At 43.6% G+C, this 13389-nt stretch overlaps 1 protein-coding gene across 1 annotated transcript in view; it reads left to right on the top strand.

Annotated features, from left to right (window-relative positions):
- LOC114252513 (solute carrier family 7 member 14) overlaps window positions 1-13389 on the top strand; it is a 159417-nt gene that overhangs the window by 131779 nt on the left and 14249 nt on the right. The window lies entirely within an intron of this gene.

The following is a 13389-nucleotide window of genomic DNA, read 5'->3' as shown; positions in this document are numbered from 1 at the left end:
ATCTGTTCTGTGTCGAGTACCTGAGTGACGTAAACAGAGAAACAGCTTCTTCAGGATATACCTAGTCAGGTCATAAGTATTGTCACACAGTAAAAACTTTTCTTTTAGAATGCTGGCCACAAAAAAGTTTATTGAATTCGAATTTCGAATTGTTCATGAAAATAAAAATGTATACTTTTAGAATTTTACTCATTTTTAAATATGGAGTGGACGCTTAAAGAAGACCGTGTTGCAGTTATTGCGTTGCATCGTTGCGGTTACGCGCCAATTCAAATTTTTAACATACTGAAAAATTTGAATATAACCAAAAGATTCGTTTATCGTACCATCAAACGATACAATGAAGATTCTAGTATAGATGACAGGTCAAGAAGTGGTCGCCCTCGGTCTGTTAGGACTCCAGCAGTGATAAAAGCTGTGAAGGCGCGAATTCAAAGAAATCCCAAACGTAAGCAGAAACTGTTGGCCCTTCAGATGGGGTTAAGCAGAACCACGGTGAAAAGGGTGTTAAATGAAGACTTAGGGCTTCGGGCATATCGAAGAAAAACAGGACATCGTTTGAATGCTCGTCTAATGGACCTGAGACTGAAGAGATGCCGCGCTTTGTTGAAGCGGTACGCGGGAAAAAAATATCGGGAAATTCTTTTTTCGGATGAAAAAATTTTTACCGTAGAAGAGAGCTACAACAAACAAAATGATAAGCTGTACGCACACAGTAGTGAAGAAGCGAGCAACCGTATTCCGCGTGTCCAACGAGGTCATTTTCCATCCTCGCTCATGGTATGGTTGGGAGTTTCTTATTGGGGCTTAACAGAGGTACATTTTTGTGAGAAAGGTGTAAAAACGAATGCAGTTGTGTATCAAAATACAGTCCTGACGAACCTTGTGGAACCTGTTTCTCATACCATGTTCAATAACAGGCACTGGGTATTCCAACAAGATTCGGCGCCAGCTCATAGAGCGAAAAGCACACAAGACTGGCTGGCGGCGCGTGAAATCGACTTCATCCGGCACGAAGACTGGCCCTCCTCCAGTCCAGATTTGAATCTGTTAGATTACAAGATATGGCAACACTTCGAGGAAGAGGCGTGTTCAAAGCCTCATCCCAATTTGGAGTCACTCAAGACATCCTTGATTAAGGCAGCCGCCGATATTGACATGGACCTCGTTCGTGCTGCGATAGACGACTGGCCGCGCAGATTGAAGGCCTGTATTCAAAATCACGAAGGTCATTTTGAATAAACTTTAGTGTCATAAGAATCTATGTTTTGTTAAGTTCATTTTGGTATATGAATGGTTACATAATGAATAAACTTGTTTCAATTATTTTACATTAAACATGTGACAGAATTTATGACCTGACTAGGTATATTTCGACCATTACGATTTTACGGCTAGTTTTATTTTGGTAACTCCAATTTGTGTTGTTAAATGATATATGATGTTAGTATCACTATTCGGGATAGTGCTATGACAAATAAGCACTTTCAATGCTTTTGTGTCGATTCGAACTACAGTACCAAATTATGTTAGCTGTAAACAGATAACATCATGTAGTTCGTAAACTCGTTCAGAACTACACTAAAAGCACCGTGACTTGGATCAACAACGCTGTACACGCCAGCGTCTCAAAATCAGTTTAGTTTTTGAAGTTATACTTCTTTAGGCGCGTTATGAAAAATTGATGAGAGTGAAATTTTACGATGCGCGCGCACCGTGACACAAAATTAGCAGAAAGAAGATGCCCACTGAATCGCTCATTACAATACGACTGACGTAGCTTGGCGAGTCTGAATATAGCCGCAGGTGAACTTTCCGAACTTTCCGAACTTTCTTACGAGCGTACATAAGTACACGCACCCTTTTTTTTAAACTATTGCATATCGCGGGCTTTGAGCACGTCGACCGAATCAAGAAATTCCGTAACGAAAATAACACCTAACACTCCCCACTCCGCCTACCATGTTGCTCGCATTCAATACATTCACACGTTGCGCTTGTGTAGTGTTTGTGAATAAGCGCGCGGCGTGATGTCGCACTGCATGCGCATCAATAAAAGTCTGCTCATCTCTCTCTCGCGCGGTCTAGCTTATGAGTGTGAAGGGGACGGTTAATGTTTTGATTTTGTTAATGTTTATAAATATAGCGTGGTCTTATTTTATTATTTTTTTAATATTATAATATTATTGTCTAATTATAATTGCATAAGTTGATAAAAAATACTAGGCAATAGCTTTACCGCGGCAGTCCCCGAGTACCACACGTGGTTTTTTTTGTTATAATATAAAAGCCATTGAACATTCCATCTGCATTTCATCATCAAGGCTCCGTGACCTAAATTGCTTAATTTAATTCACTTCGCGAGAAGCTAGAAGACATTCAATATGAAAAAAATTGGCAGTCACTGCGAGCACACGACATTAAAAAATTGTTGTGTTTATTAAAAGATTTAAATATTTATTGGATGGTCTACTTAATACGTTATGGATTAGAACTGTACATCATTAGTTCCAGTGTTACAAGATGCATGTATTGCAATATAGAAATCCTTCAATAATTTTTTTTTTTTTTTATGATTGAAAGTTTACTGGTGGCCCGAAGGCCTTTCCAGTTTCACCAGGACAGGTGGGCGAGCAAAGGCTCAGCCAAGAGGGGTGGGATTTGCTAACAACTGCCCGAGCGCCTCCGAAGGAGACCTAACAACTCAAGAGCAATTGTTTCGCGAATGAATCTACTACCGGATCGGAATCGCGACCCGCTGAGAAGATCCGGCGAGAAACTCAGCGGGCTGATGCATGGGTTAGGTTGCACGTCGACCTCTTTGTCGAGTTCGACGAGTACGGTTACCAGGGTCCCTAAGCCTGCCCCTAGTATTAGAGCTGAAGGCATCTAATGCAAAGGTTATTGGATCTGATGGATCCGTAAGGACGTGTCTAGGGCGTCGACGGTGACTGGCTCCTGCATGATCAGGATTCGGGGAGTAGTCAGCGGCGGCAACGATAAGGCGATTATCGTGACGCATAGCCTTATCGAAGTATCGTTCCGACGCTGACTTCATGTATTTCCGAATTGATTCGAGGCCCAGGTCGTCGTGTAGGTCAACGTTCCTCACGAACCACGGAGCCCCGACAGCTAACCTGCAAAAGCGGGATTGTAGGGATTGGAGGGTGTCTATGTGTGTGCGGGCCGCGTGAGCGAACACCACACTCGCGTAAGTCATGACGGGCCTTATGTAAGTTTTGTAAAGTGTCACCTTGTTCCGAAGGGACATTTTACTCCGCTTACAGATCATGGGGTAGAGTCTACCGAGAATAAACGCGGCACGGACGGACTGATTTTATATGCGGGCGGAATGTCATCGATGCATCCAGGGTAACGCCCAGGTACTTGACCTTCCTGGCCCAGGGTATGGGTTGTCTAAAGAGAGTAATCGGGGGTGTGAGATTCCTCCTCCTAATCCGGGAGGAAATCCGTGTGGAGCTACCCCTCTGAAATAGCACCGCAGTACTTTTCGATGGGTTGATGTCTATGCGCCATTTTCGGAACCACTGTCCTAGGGCTAGGGCTGCGCTCTGAAGCTTCTTCGCGATTAGGGACTTATTTCTACTAGAATAGTAAACAGTCGTGTCGTCGGCGAATAAAGCTAAATGGGTCGGCGGCGACCGGGGAATATCGTTGACGAATAAGCTAAATAGGAGGGGTGAGAGGACAGAGCCTTGCGGGACTCCAGCTGTGAGAGGTCGTGGGGAGGAGCGGGTTCCCTCGACTCGATATCGAAAAGAGCGGTTCGACAAGAAGTCCCGTATGATGAGCACGAGACTATCCGGCACGCCCATGTTGAATAGTTTGAAAATCAAACCATTGTGCCAGACTTTGTCGAACGCTTTTGCGACGTCGAAGAAGAGAGCTCCCGTGTATAACGGTTTTGGTCGATTAAGCCCCACAAGAATGTGCTCCGTGAGGCGGTGCACCTGTTGAACGCATGAGTGATTTGTACGGAATCCGAATTGTTCATCGATGAGAATGCCCTTGGATGAGACGAAGTCTCTGAGACGTTTGTAGAGCAGACGCTCATACAGTTTGCCTAGAGACATGAGGAGGCTAATCGGGCGGTAGCTCTCGGATGATTTTTTGGTTTACCGGGTTTATTTATGCCGATAACGTCCGCTTCTTTCCACACCGCGGGAAAGATACAGTTCGCCATAGCGGCATTGAAAATAGATGCCAACATCACTATGAGTTGGACGGGTAGAAGTTTAATAACGCGGTTAGATATACCGTCGGAACCGGGAGCCTTGCGAGGACGTAGGTCTTTGATCAAGTCTTTAACTTCTATCGGGGTGACGGGTGGTAACGCATCCGAGGGTGGCAAGGAGGCTCTGCGTTCTACCTCACTGTCTACTAATTCTACATGAACAGGGTCCACGGATTGAGTGCTGGGCGTGCACTGGGTTTGCAATGTATCGGCCAGCAGCTCTGCTTTTTCATCATCATCGAACGCCGCGAGTCGGCCTGAGGGGCCTACGAGGGGGGGCATAGTTACTACCGTATCCGATTTGAGAGTACGAGCTAAGCGGTAGTAAGACCTTTGGGAGGGCGCGAGTCCTTCTAAGAAATCAGACCATCTGGCATCTCGGACTTCGGCGATGCGAGACTTTACGTCGCGTTGTAGGGCACGCATTCGAATACGATTTTCCGCGGTAGGATACCTGTCGTAGGCGCGTATCGAGGCGTTCTTAGCTCTAAGGAGTTCCCTAATATCGTCGGACAATTTGAAGCGGTGAAGGAAGTCCTCCGCTACAACTTGTTTCGATGACCTATCTAATGTCGAGGTGATGTGTGACGTTAAGATGTCTATGGCTTCAGCGGTATCCTGAGGAGACGGGGTAGAGTCCGGGTTAAACGGGAGCGATGGTGGATCAGATTCAGCCAGGCTGATGCCCAGCGTGTGCCAATCCACCACAGTCCTCGTGACGGGAACGGAATCGGGAGCGCGACCGAGCTTCATAACGACGGGACGGTGGTCTGAATCTAACTCTGAAACTACTTCGATCGAGTGTAAGCGCAGAGTTACGTTTTTTAATAACGCTATGTCGAGTATATCCGGGCGATGCGCGATATTTAGCGGGTAGTGAGTCGGGGTTAGCGGAGCGACGATATCGAAGGCGAGATCATCGACTAACGCATCAAGCCGCCTGCCATTCGGGGTTGTGGTGTGTGAGTTCCACCTGATGTGTTTACAATTTAGGTCGCCCGCCAGAATGACAGAGCTCCCCATACCGAGCAGCGCCTCGATATCACTGCTTAGAACGATCTTATCCGGTGGAAGATAAACGGACGCGATAACGATCGGCGCGTGTCCCGTCAGTGAGATTCGGCACACTGATGCTTCGATATTAGCGAGCGCGGGAGGATCGAGCGGGACGCAATGCAGGGCTCTTCTATAGTAAATGACGGTACCACCACCACGGGCAGAGAGCCTGTCGTTCCTGACCATGTTATAGTTCGCGATTTTAGGGTCACGGCGCGCGGGCTTAAGTAGGGTCTCCTGCACTAAAAAGATATCAATTTGATGGTCACGCAAAAAGTCAGAAACCTGATCACGTTGATTTGCGAGACCGTAAGCGTTAAAAAATCCTATCGTTACGGATAGGGGCGTTATTCTACTTATATACGCCATTGATTACCGGCGGAGTGAGGGGAGGACGTACGTATTTAATGACGCGTATACGTCGGCGTATTCCTGCACAACGGCGATAAAGTGTTGTGCAGTGGAGGCAGCGCGAATGGCGTCGCCCAAAGCGTTAACGCGCTCAAAGTTGATCGACTGAAAGAAGTCGATCGCTAAAGCGAGATTTTCGGACGCGGTCGGAGGGCAAGTCGCGGGAGAGGGACGAGTCGCGGGGGCAGGACGAATCGCGGAGGAGGGAGTTGTAGCCGTGTTCGTGTACGGCAGCGGTTTCGCCCAGGCCGAGACACTGGGCACCGCCGCCGGAACGAACGCTGGCTTAGCCTGCGACGCAGAGGGTGCCGAGGCTTTGATGTCTGGGCCGGAAGCTCGGAGGCGGTTTTGGCGGGCGACGCGTCGATTTATTTTCGGGGCTCGGGGGCATCCGCGGTAATTTGCGGGGTGACCCTGTGTTCGACACAGGACGCAGCTAGGTGGTTCCGTCGCGGTTTTTTGATCGCGAGTGCATAGGGCCGTGGCGTGATCGCCTAAACATTTGACGCATCGGGGGCGCGCGTGACAGTTACGGGAAGAGTGCCCGTACAATTGACAGTTATGGCACTGGCTAGGTGTGCCTTTTTTATGGGGGGCTTCGACAGCGATACCAGAGAGCCTACAGACGGTCTGTGTGTTAAAGATTTTCTTACCCTCGGGGGTAGGCTGGAGAGCGACTAGAACCATATTATATGGCTCCCTACCGCGACCGGTGTGCATACGGTGCACAGAATTCACTGGTAGGCCTTGTTCTAACAGGTCGACTTTTACGAGCTCTACATCTAACTCTTTAGGGATTCCGCGTATTACAACGCGGAGTTCGCGCTCCTCCTGAAGCGTATAAGTATGGAAGCTTATACGCTCCTTACGGAGGTAAGAGGTGAGGGCCCTATGGTCATCAGATGATTGCACCTTTATTTGGATGCCGTTCGCGAGGTTACGGGCATTCGTGAAATTTATATTTTTGGCCTTAAGGGCTAGGGAAACTTGATCCCAAGCTGCCTTCTCTTGAAGGATTACCGGGGGAGGGGTCTGGGTTTTGTTTTGTGCCACCGGACGCGGCGACGGACTGGCACGTGCTGGAGGCGCAACGGGAGTCTGGGGGCGGGGGCGCGACGCGTTCGCGGCTTTGCTAATTTTAGCAGCCGCGGGAGCTCGAGACTCCGCGGCACGCTTCTTACCCTTTTGTACCAGGGTAAATCCATCCGTCGATGAGGCGGGGGCGAGGTCGACCTCCATCTCCGAGTCAGAGTCGGAGGACGAGGAGGCGGGCGCAGGTGACCTACGAGCAGATGTTTTGGAGGGCGCGACGGGGGCCGCGGATGATCGCACAGCTGGAACGGTAGCCACGGCGGACGACGCAGCAGTTTTACTCGCCAGTATAGGCGACGCGGGAACGGCAGGCACGACGGAGGCTGCGGTGCTCGATGCAGAAGCTTTGCACGCAGGTACAGGCGACGCAGGAGCAGCGAGGTCGGCGGAGTCCACGAGAGGGCTTACTGTGTGGTCGGCCTTGAAGGCCAGAAACTCGGAAGTGAGCTTTGGGTAGCGAAGCCGGAGAAATTCCGCGAATACAGCGTCCATTATGGATACGTGCCCAGGTGGGGCTGCCCCGGGACTTTGAATACACTCGCCTTGCGGCGAGGCCCCAACTTCTCGGAACTGAGCGGTTCTATTGAACACAGGTGGCGATGCGGCGTGATTACTACAGGACAAAGAAAAAACACAACAAAACAGGAATAACAAAAAGAAACGAAACAAATAAACACTTCCTGGAAAACGGTTTGTCGGCAGATGTACCACGAACACAGAAATAACAAAAAGAAACAAAACAGATAAAAACTTCCAGAAAAAAACACTTGGTCGGCAGATGTACCACGAACACAGGCCGCGCGAACAATGGCCGGGCTAACAAAAGCCGGGCGAACAAAGGCCGGGCGATCGAGTGGTCGATGGGCACGTCCGCACGTGACGGGTGCCTCTATCGGAATGCCTTCAATTACTTATGTAGCGGCTCGATGGCCCACAACGCCAGCAGGCGGCCTTTCCTTGACCTCTTCTTTCGGACTGCGTTCTTTTGCTTCTTCGATTTGCAGTCAAAGACAGTTTCATAACTGCACAACGCAAAATACACTCCACTTCTTTTGTTTGAAAGACCGTTAAGAATTCTGTACACAAGTGCAACCACGTGCTTTCTGGTTTGACAAAGAACGAAAGTGGTATTGCAAGCGTTTGTGCGTTGGTCTCGTGTTTCAAGTTTAAATTACATATTAAAATATCGCGAATTACAGGCAAATGTAAATTCTTATTCTTTATCTGCTGAGGGTCGGGACTCCACTCGAGAAGCAGCTGCCCTTGAGCTGTTAGGTCTCCTTCGGAGGCGTTCGGGCAGCTGTTAGCGAATTCCACCCCTCCTGGTTGAGCCTTTTTTCGCCCACATATCCTAATGAAACTGAAAAGGCCTTTGGGCCCCCAGTAATCCTTACTTCGTAAAAAAAGGCTGTGATGTCAATTCCCAAATATTATAATTCCCATAGTGTGATAATCAGGTTTGTTTGTTCTTTGTCTGGCTTTTTATTATCTATACACACGTTATATATTTAAACGAATATAAGTATGTTTTTCAGTCTCTGGTACCGATAACACAGAGAATCCTAAGTTGAGGCCAGAAGAGCGTGCATGATTTGTTCCCTTAATTACTTAATTATCTATTTTATTTATTTGATTCTTGATAAAGTGGTAATGACCGTTATGCAACCTCCAGGGCATTCTGATGCGCCCACTGAAAAGATCGACCAAATGTGATTTAACTTTAAATTATTCATCCATAATTTCGGCTACAGCGACTGGCTTCCGACTGTCGGTCACCATTTTCGGAATAAAGCCAATTTTAACTTGGATGTGTACGCTGACAGCACACTCGTATTTCATTTACATAGGTACTTGTATTGGCGAATGATCTTTTGTGAATATTTTTGCTCGTTTTACTTGAGATACAAGTGCGAGTTTTAGCAAGCAAGTAGAAAAGGTTGATTATTTTGGGTATTATAAGTAATATAAATTATAAGAATAAGAAATGTTTTTCCCAATTTCCCGTTTTGGACGCTTATCAACGGTAACAAATTAACAAGAAACCGACTCAATCCTTAATCTTATTTCTGTTTCAACTTGGAAAATGGGGCCTGTGTCTGCGATTGGAATGATTATTGGTTTTGTAGTCCGATTATATAATAGATCGATTGTTTTCTTAATTTGGATCAGTTAACATTTTAAGAATGCTCTTCTACAAATTTATTTTTAATATACCTAGTGAAACGTGAAATACGTTTCTAGCACGAACCAGTCTTATTTTTGAGATTCAGGAAATTGGACCAAAGTCGTAATTGGGATAATAATAATAATAATAACGTTGATAACAAAGAAAATAATCTGAAATAATAATAATAACAGGAAGACCGCAATTTAATTCACGCCCCAGTTTCTATAAGTTTCGACAGCCTATGAAAACCATGAGAATCGGATCGTCCGCCCATCTACGCTTATTAAAAAACAACTTAGGCGAACTTAGCTTCAAGATGACGAAGCGAATTTGGGCAATAGAAAAATACAAAAGTCACCGACCGATCAATTTCGGTTTTACTTGTCCATCTTAGCTAATTAAAAAAGCTTTCATACCGACTTCTGAAGTTGAAAGCCGCCCCTTAAGCGAAATACTAAAAAACACGCTCCTGGTATAGGAATTCGTTCAGAAAACAAATGACTACAAACTAAGTGAGTTTACTAGCTATAAAAAATAAAGAATAGTTTAAAAAAACTAACAAAATACACCTTTATAGAAAAAACAACTAAAAAATAGAAAATAAATTTTAATTAATTTGAATTAAAAATAGTGTAAGTAAAAAAAAAAAATTGTTAAAAACGCGTGAAGCGTGAAAGATTTCTTTACTCGCGATTCTAGTCGGTACATCAGTACACACACATTGATAAAAAGGATTCTAACATATAGGTATCCAACCGAACATCCTTAGTAAACGCTTTGTACATATATACCCTGTGTTCGATTTTGGGGTTTACATTTTGAAATCTCCCGCCAACTTGCCCGGTACTCGCGCAATCAAAACTGAGCGCGACACTAGCGCTACGTGTTGCCGCAGTTTGTGCAACATTTGAAAAAGGAGTCGTAAAATCTTTGTGCAGTTGGCGGTAAGTCCGTAATTCTTTAAATCTTTAAAATATAATAAAACTGAGCTATCGTACATTTATGATCATTCGACCGGATTTTACCTGTTACGAAATCAAATACCAGTGATTCAGTATAACAAAGACATAATTATTGTAAAAACAATTCCTACAAAAACTTTTATTCGTAAGTAGGTAGTTGTGTGTTTTTGTGAAAAACATAACTTCTGTGTTTTGTGTTTTACAATAAAGAAATTTATACAGTGATTCATAATATACATCGGCGTTCAGGTATTTAGTATTATTTTCGTTACAATATTAAACTTTATTTCAAATTTGTTGCGAACTTTATACTACTTAAACATATCTGACGCCTTGCCGCCATTACTTGCACGAAATTAAATTTCAATAAAATAACCATAAAATATTTTTATTGATAATTCTTATTGTTTGTTAAATCTTAGAATCTTTAATTTTGTCGTATTAAATAGATGTAACTGTAGTTTTTTCTTCGAATATTAATTAATTAATTATTAATATTGTTTTGTGTTACAATTTTACTTGGTAGAACTTTCTTTTAATATTTGTTGTTTGATTATTCGTATTTTATAATATTCTACTAATTCTTAAATTGTGTTTTAAACAAATTAATTTGTAAATTCATAAGTACCTACCTAAATAAAATTGTAAGATGGCGAAAGCAACATCTGGAAAAAAAGTAATAATTTCCGATGACGATGTCGATCAGTTGTTGCAACCACATCAGACAACCAAGGAGATGGCATTTATGCGTTTACAATCGTTGTACGAGATGTCACGAGTAGTTATAAGTAATACTGATATGCAGCCACAATTTCGCGCCCGTTTTAGAGATATTGTCGCTTTGAGAACTGCATATGAAAGTGCTATGAGTGAAATGATTTGTGTCCAAAAACGTTATAATGCGTCGTATGTACCGTCATACGACCAAATCAAAGCATTTGATGAGATGTATTACTCTGTTTGTAATATCGCGGATAGTCTAAATTTATCAGGTAGTGATAATACTAGATGTGATTTCGGTTCCGGTAAAACTGTAAAACCTCGATTACCGAAATTAGAAATTTTCCACTTTGACGGAAAGTTAGAAAATTGGCCCACATTTAGAGACACTTTTACTAGTTTAGTACATTCTAATACTGATATAGTTGATATTGAAAAATTTTATTACTTATTGTCGGCTGTGAGTGGCCCAGCACTCACTATCGTAAAATCAATGCCGATAACAGCAACAAATTATTCCATTATATGGAATTCTCTAGTTACACGTTTTGAAAACAAGAGGGCGCTAGCGACTTCATATTTAGATAAAGTCTTTAGTTTCAAACCATTACAATATGAGTCAGTAGACGGCCTAAATGCCTTTTTACAAGCGTGTCAAGATAGCGTCAAAGCATTAAAATCATTAGACATACCAGATTTATCAAGTTTTGTTTTGTTTTATGTATCTTTGCGTAATCTGGATTCAACTACTAGGCGCGCATTTGAAAACAAAAATGTACCGGGTGATCTTCCGACATTTGATGGTCTTATCGCTTTCGTGGAGAACCAGGTCCGTGTCCTGGAAATGTCGGAAAGTAAATCGGTCTCTAACCAAAGCACAGACAATGCAAAACCTATATACGCAAAGGGTTACCAGAATACCAGTCGTTTTGATAAAAAGCTTAATAATTCAAATACCAGGGTAGGTGCGCCTAGAGCATCTTTGGCTTCAGCCGCAACTGCGGTTACTAAAAGTCTTCAGAACGAACAAAACTCAAATGAAACTTTAAATAAAATAAAAAAATGTTATTATTGCGGGAAGCCTCATTCAATATATCGGTGCTTCGAATATAGTGATCTCACTCCTGAACAACGGCTCCAAAAAATAAAACAGTTGAAGCTATGTGAAAATTGTTTGCGTGATGATCATATATTAAAGAGTTGTCCATCTAGGGTACGTTGTACAGTTTGCAAAAATATGCACCATCACACACTTCACATCGATGCTGGCGTTGGTGCCAATTCAGGAAATAATGCCAGCTCGGTGGCTCTTACCGTTTCTACAACTTCGACAGTCTTGCTCGGAACCGCAATTATACACGTCGCAGATTGTTGGGGCATTTATCAACCCGTACGTGCTATAATTGATAGTGGTGCCATGACGGGCTACATAACTCAAGACTGTGCATTAAGGTTAGGACTAGGGCGGAGAAAGTGTGATTTCAATTCCATTGGTCTAGGTGCCAAGCCTATTGCAGATCTGGGGCTAACTACCTGTACTGTAAAACCGCGTCAGTGCAACAGCCCCATATTAACTACTGATGCAGTCATAGTTACGAAAATAGCCGGAAATCTACCAACTATGTCTATCTCAGATGATGTGATCCGTAAATTTCAAAATCTTTCACTTGCTGATCCAACTTTTGGTACATCGGGTCCCATCGACATGATATTGGCCGGTGATCTATTTCCTCAAATTTATGATGGAGAAAAGATCATGCCACAAGATAAGAACATGCCAGTGGCATTGCATTCCATTTTCGGCTACGTCATCGCAGGTCAAGTATCGATTTCGGGTCATAGAACTGTAGACACGGAAAATCATCATATCAAAAACGATAATACAAAATCATTTGTGGCTCTTTCTGTGAACTTGGAGCAAGAAACGCAGTCTGTCTCTGAGAAGGAAAGCATTCTTATCAACGAACCACTACATCTAGATAATATATTAGCAGGGACATTGTTTGATCGCGATTGTAACCGTGATAAGAGAAATAGGTATTTCGTAAACTACTCTTTACAACCTTTTATAAAACTTGGCGTTTCATCTGGAGCAGAAAAACGTAAATACATTGATATAGAAAAGAAGTTGGAACGCGATCCGAATTTAAAATTTATTCGTAAGTACCAAAATCTTGGTGGACACAAGAGCCACGTAGGTGCGGTACAAAACGTGGATTCGATATTTATCATCCCGCATCTTTGTATTTTGTGGCTTTCTAGTACAACAAACAAATTGGGAGACGTATTTAACGCATCATGCAAAACAATACATGAATGGTTTAACGGCCTCCATTGGCTTAATTACTTCCAGTCAGAGGGTCCAGTTAAACCTATAACTCTAAGCCTAGAACGAAAAACTTTAAGTACTGTACTTGTCTCAACAGAAGTCTTAGAAGCATATTCACTGTTGGACCTCACTAACAGATACTCTAGTTTTAGTAAGCTTGTGAGTATAATCGCGCGGTCTTACTTGTTCATCCACAACTATAGAGTCTTTCAATTAGAACGTAGATCGCTGTTTGTGGATGACAGCAGAAAGGCTCACGATATTATTATTAAAATCGTACAAAGTCATTTATTTGTGGACGACATTATGGCCTTACAAAAAGGTCAGAGATGTTCTCAGAGTTTGCGGAAACTAATTACTTTCATGAATTCAAACTGTTTTCTCAGGGTGGGGGGTA

Source organism: Bombyx mandarina, chromosome 01 (assembly GCF_030267445.1).
Source record: "Bombyx mandarina strain Sakado chromosome 01, ASM3026744v2".
In the NCBI taxonomy this organism is placed as follows: Eukaryota; Metazoa; Arthropoda; class Insecta; order Lepidoptera; family Bombycidae; genus Bombyx; species Bombyx mandarina.
This window is presented reverse-complemented; position numbering and strand designations above follow the sequence as displayed.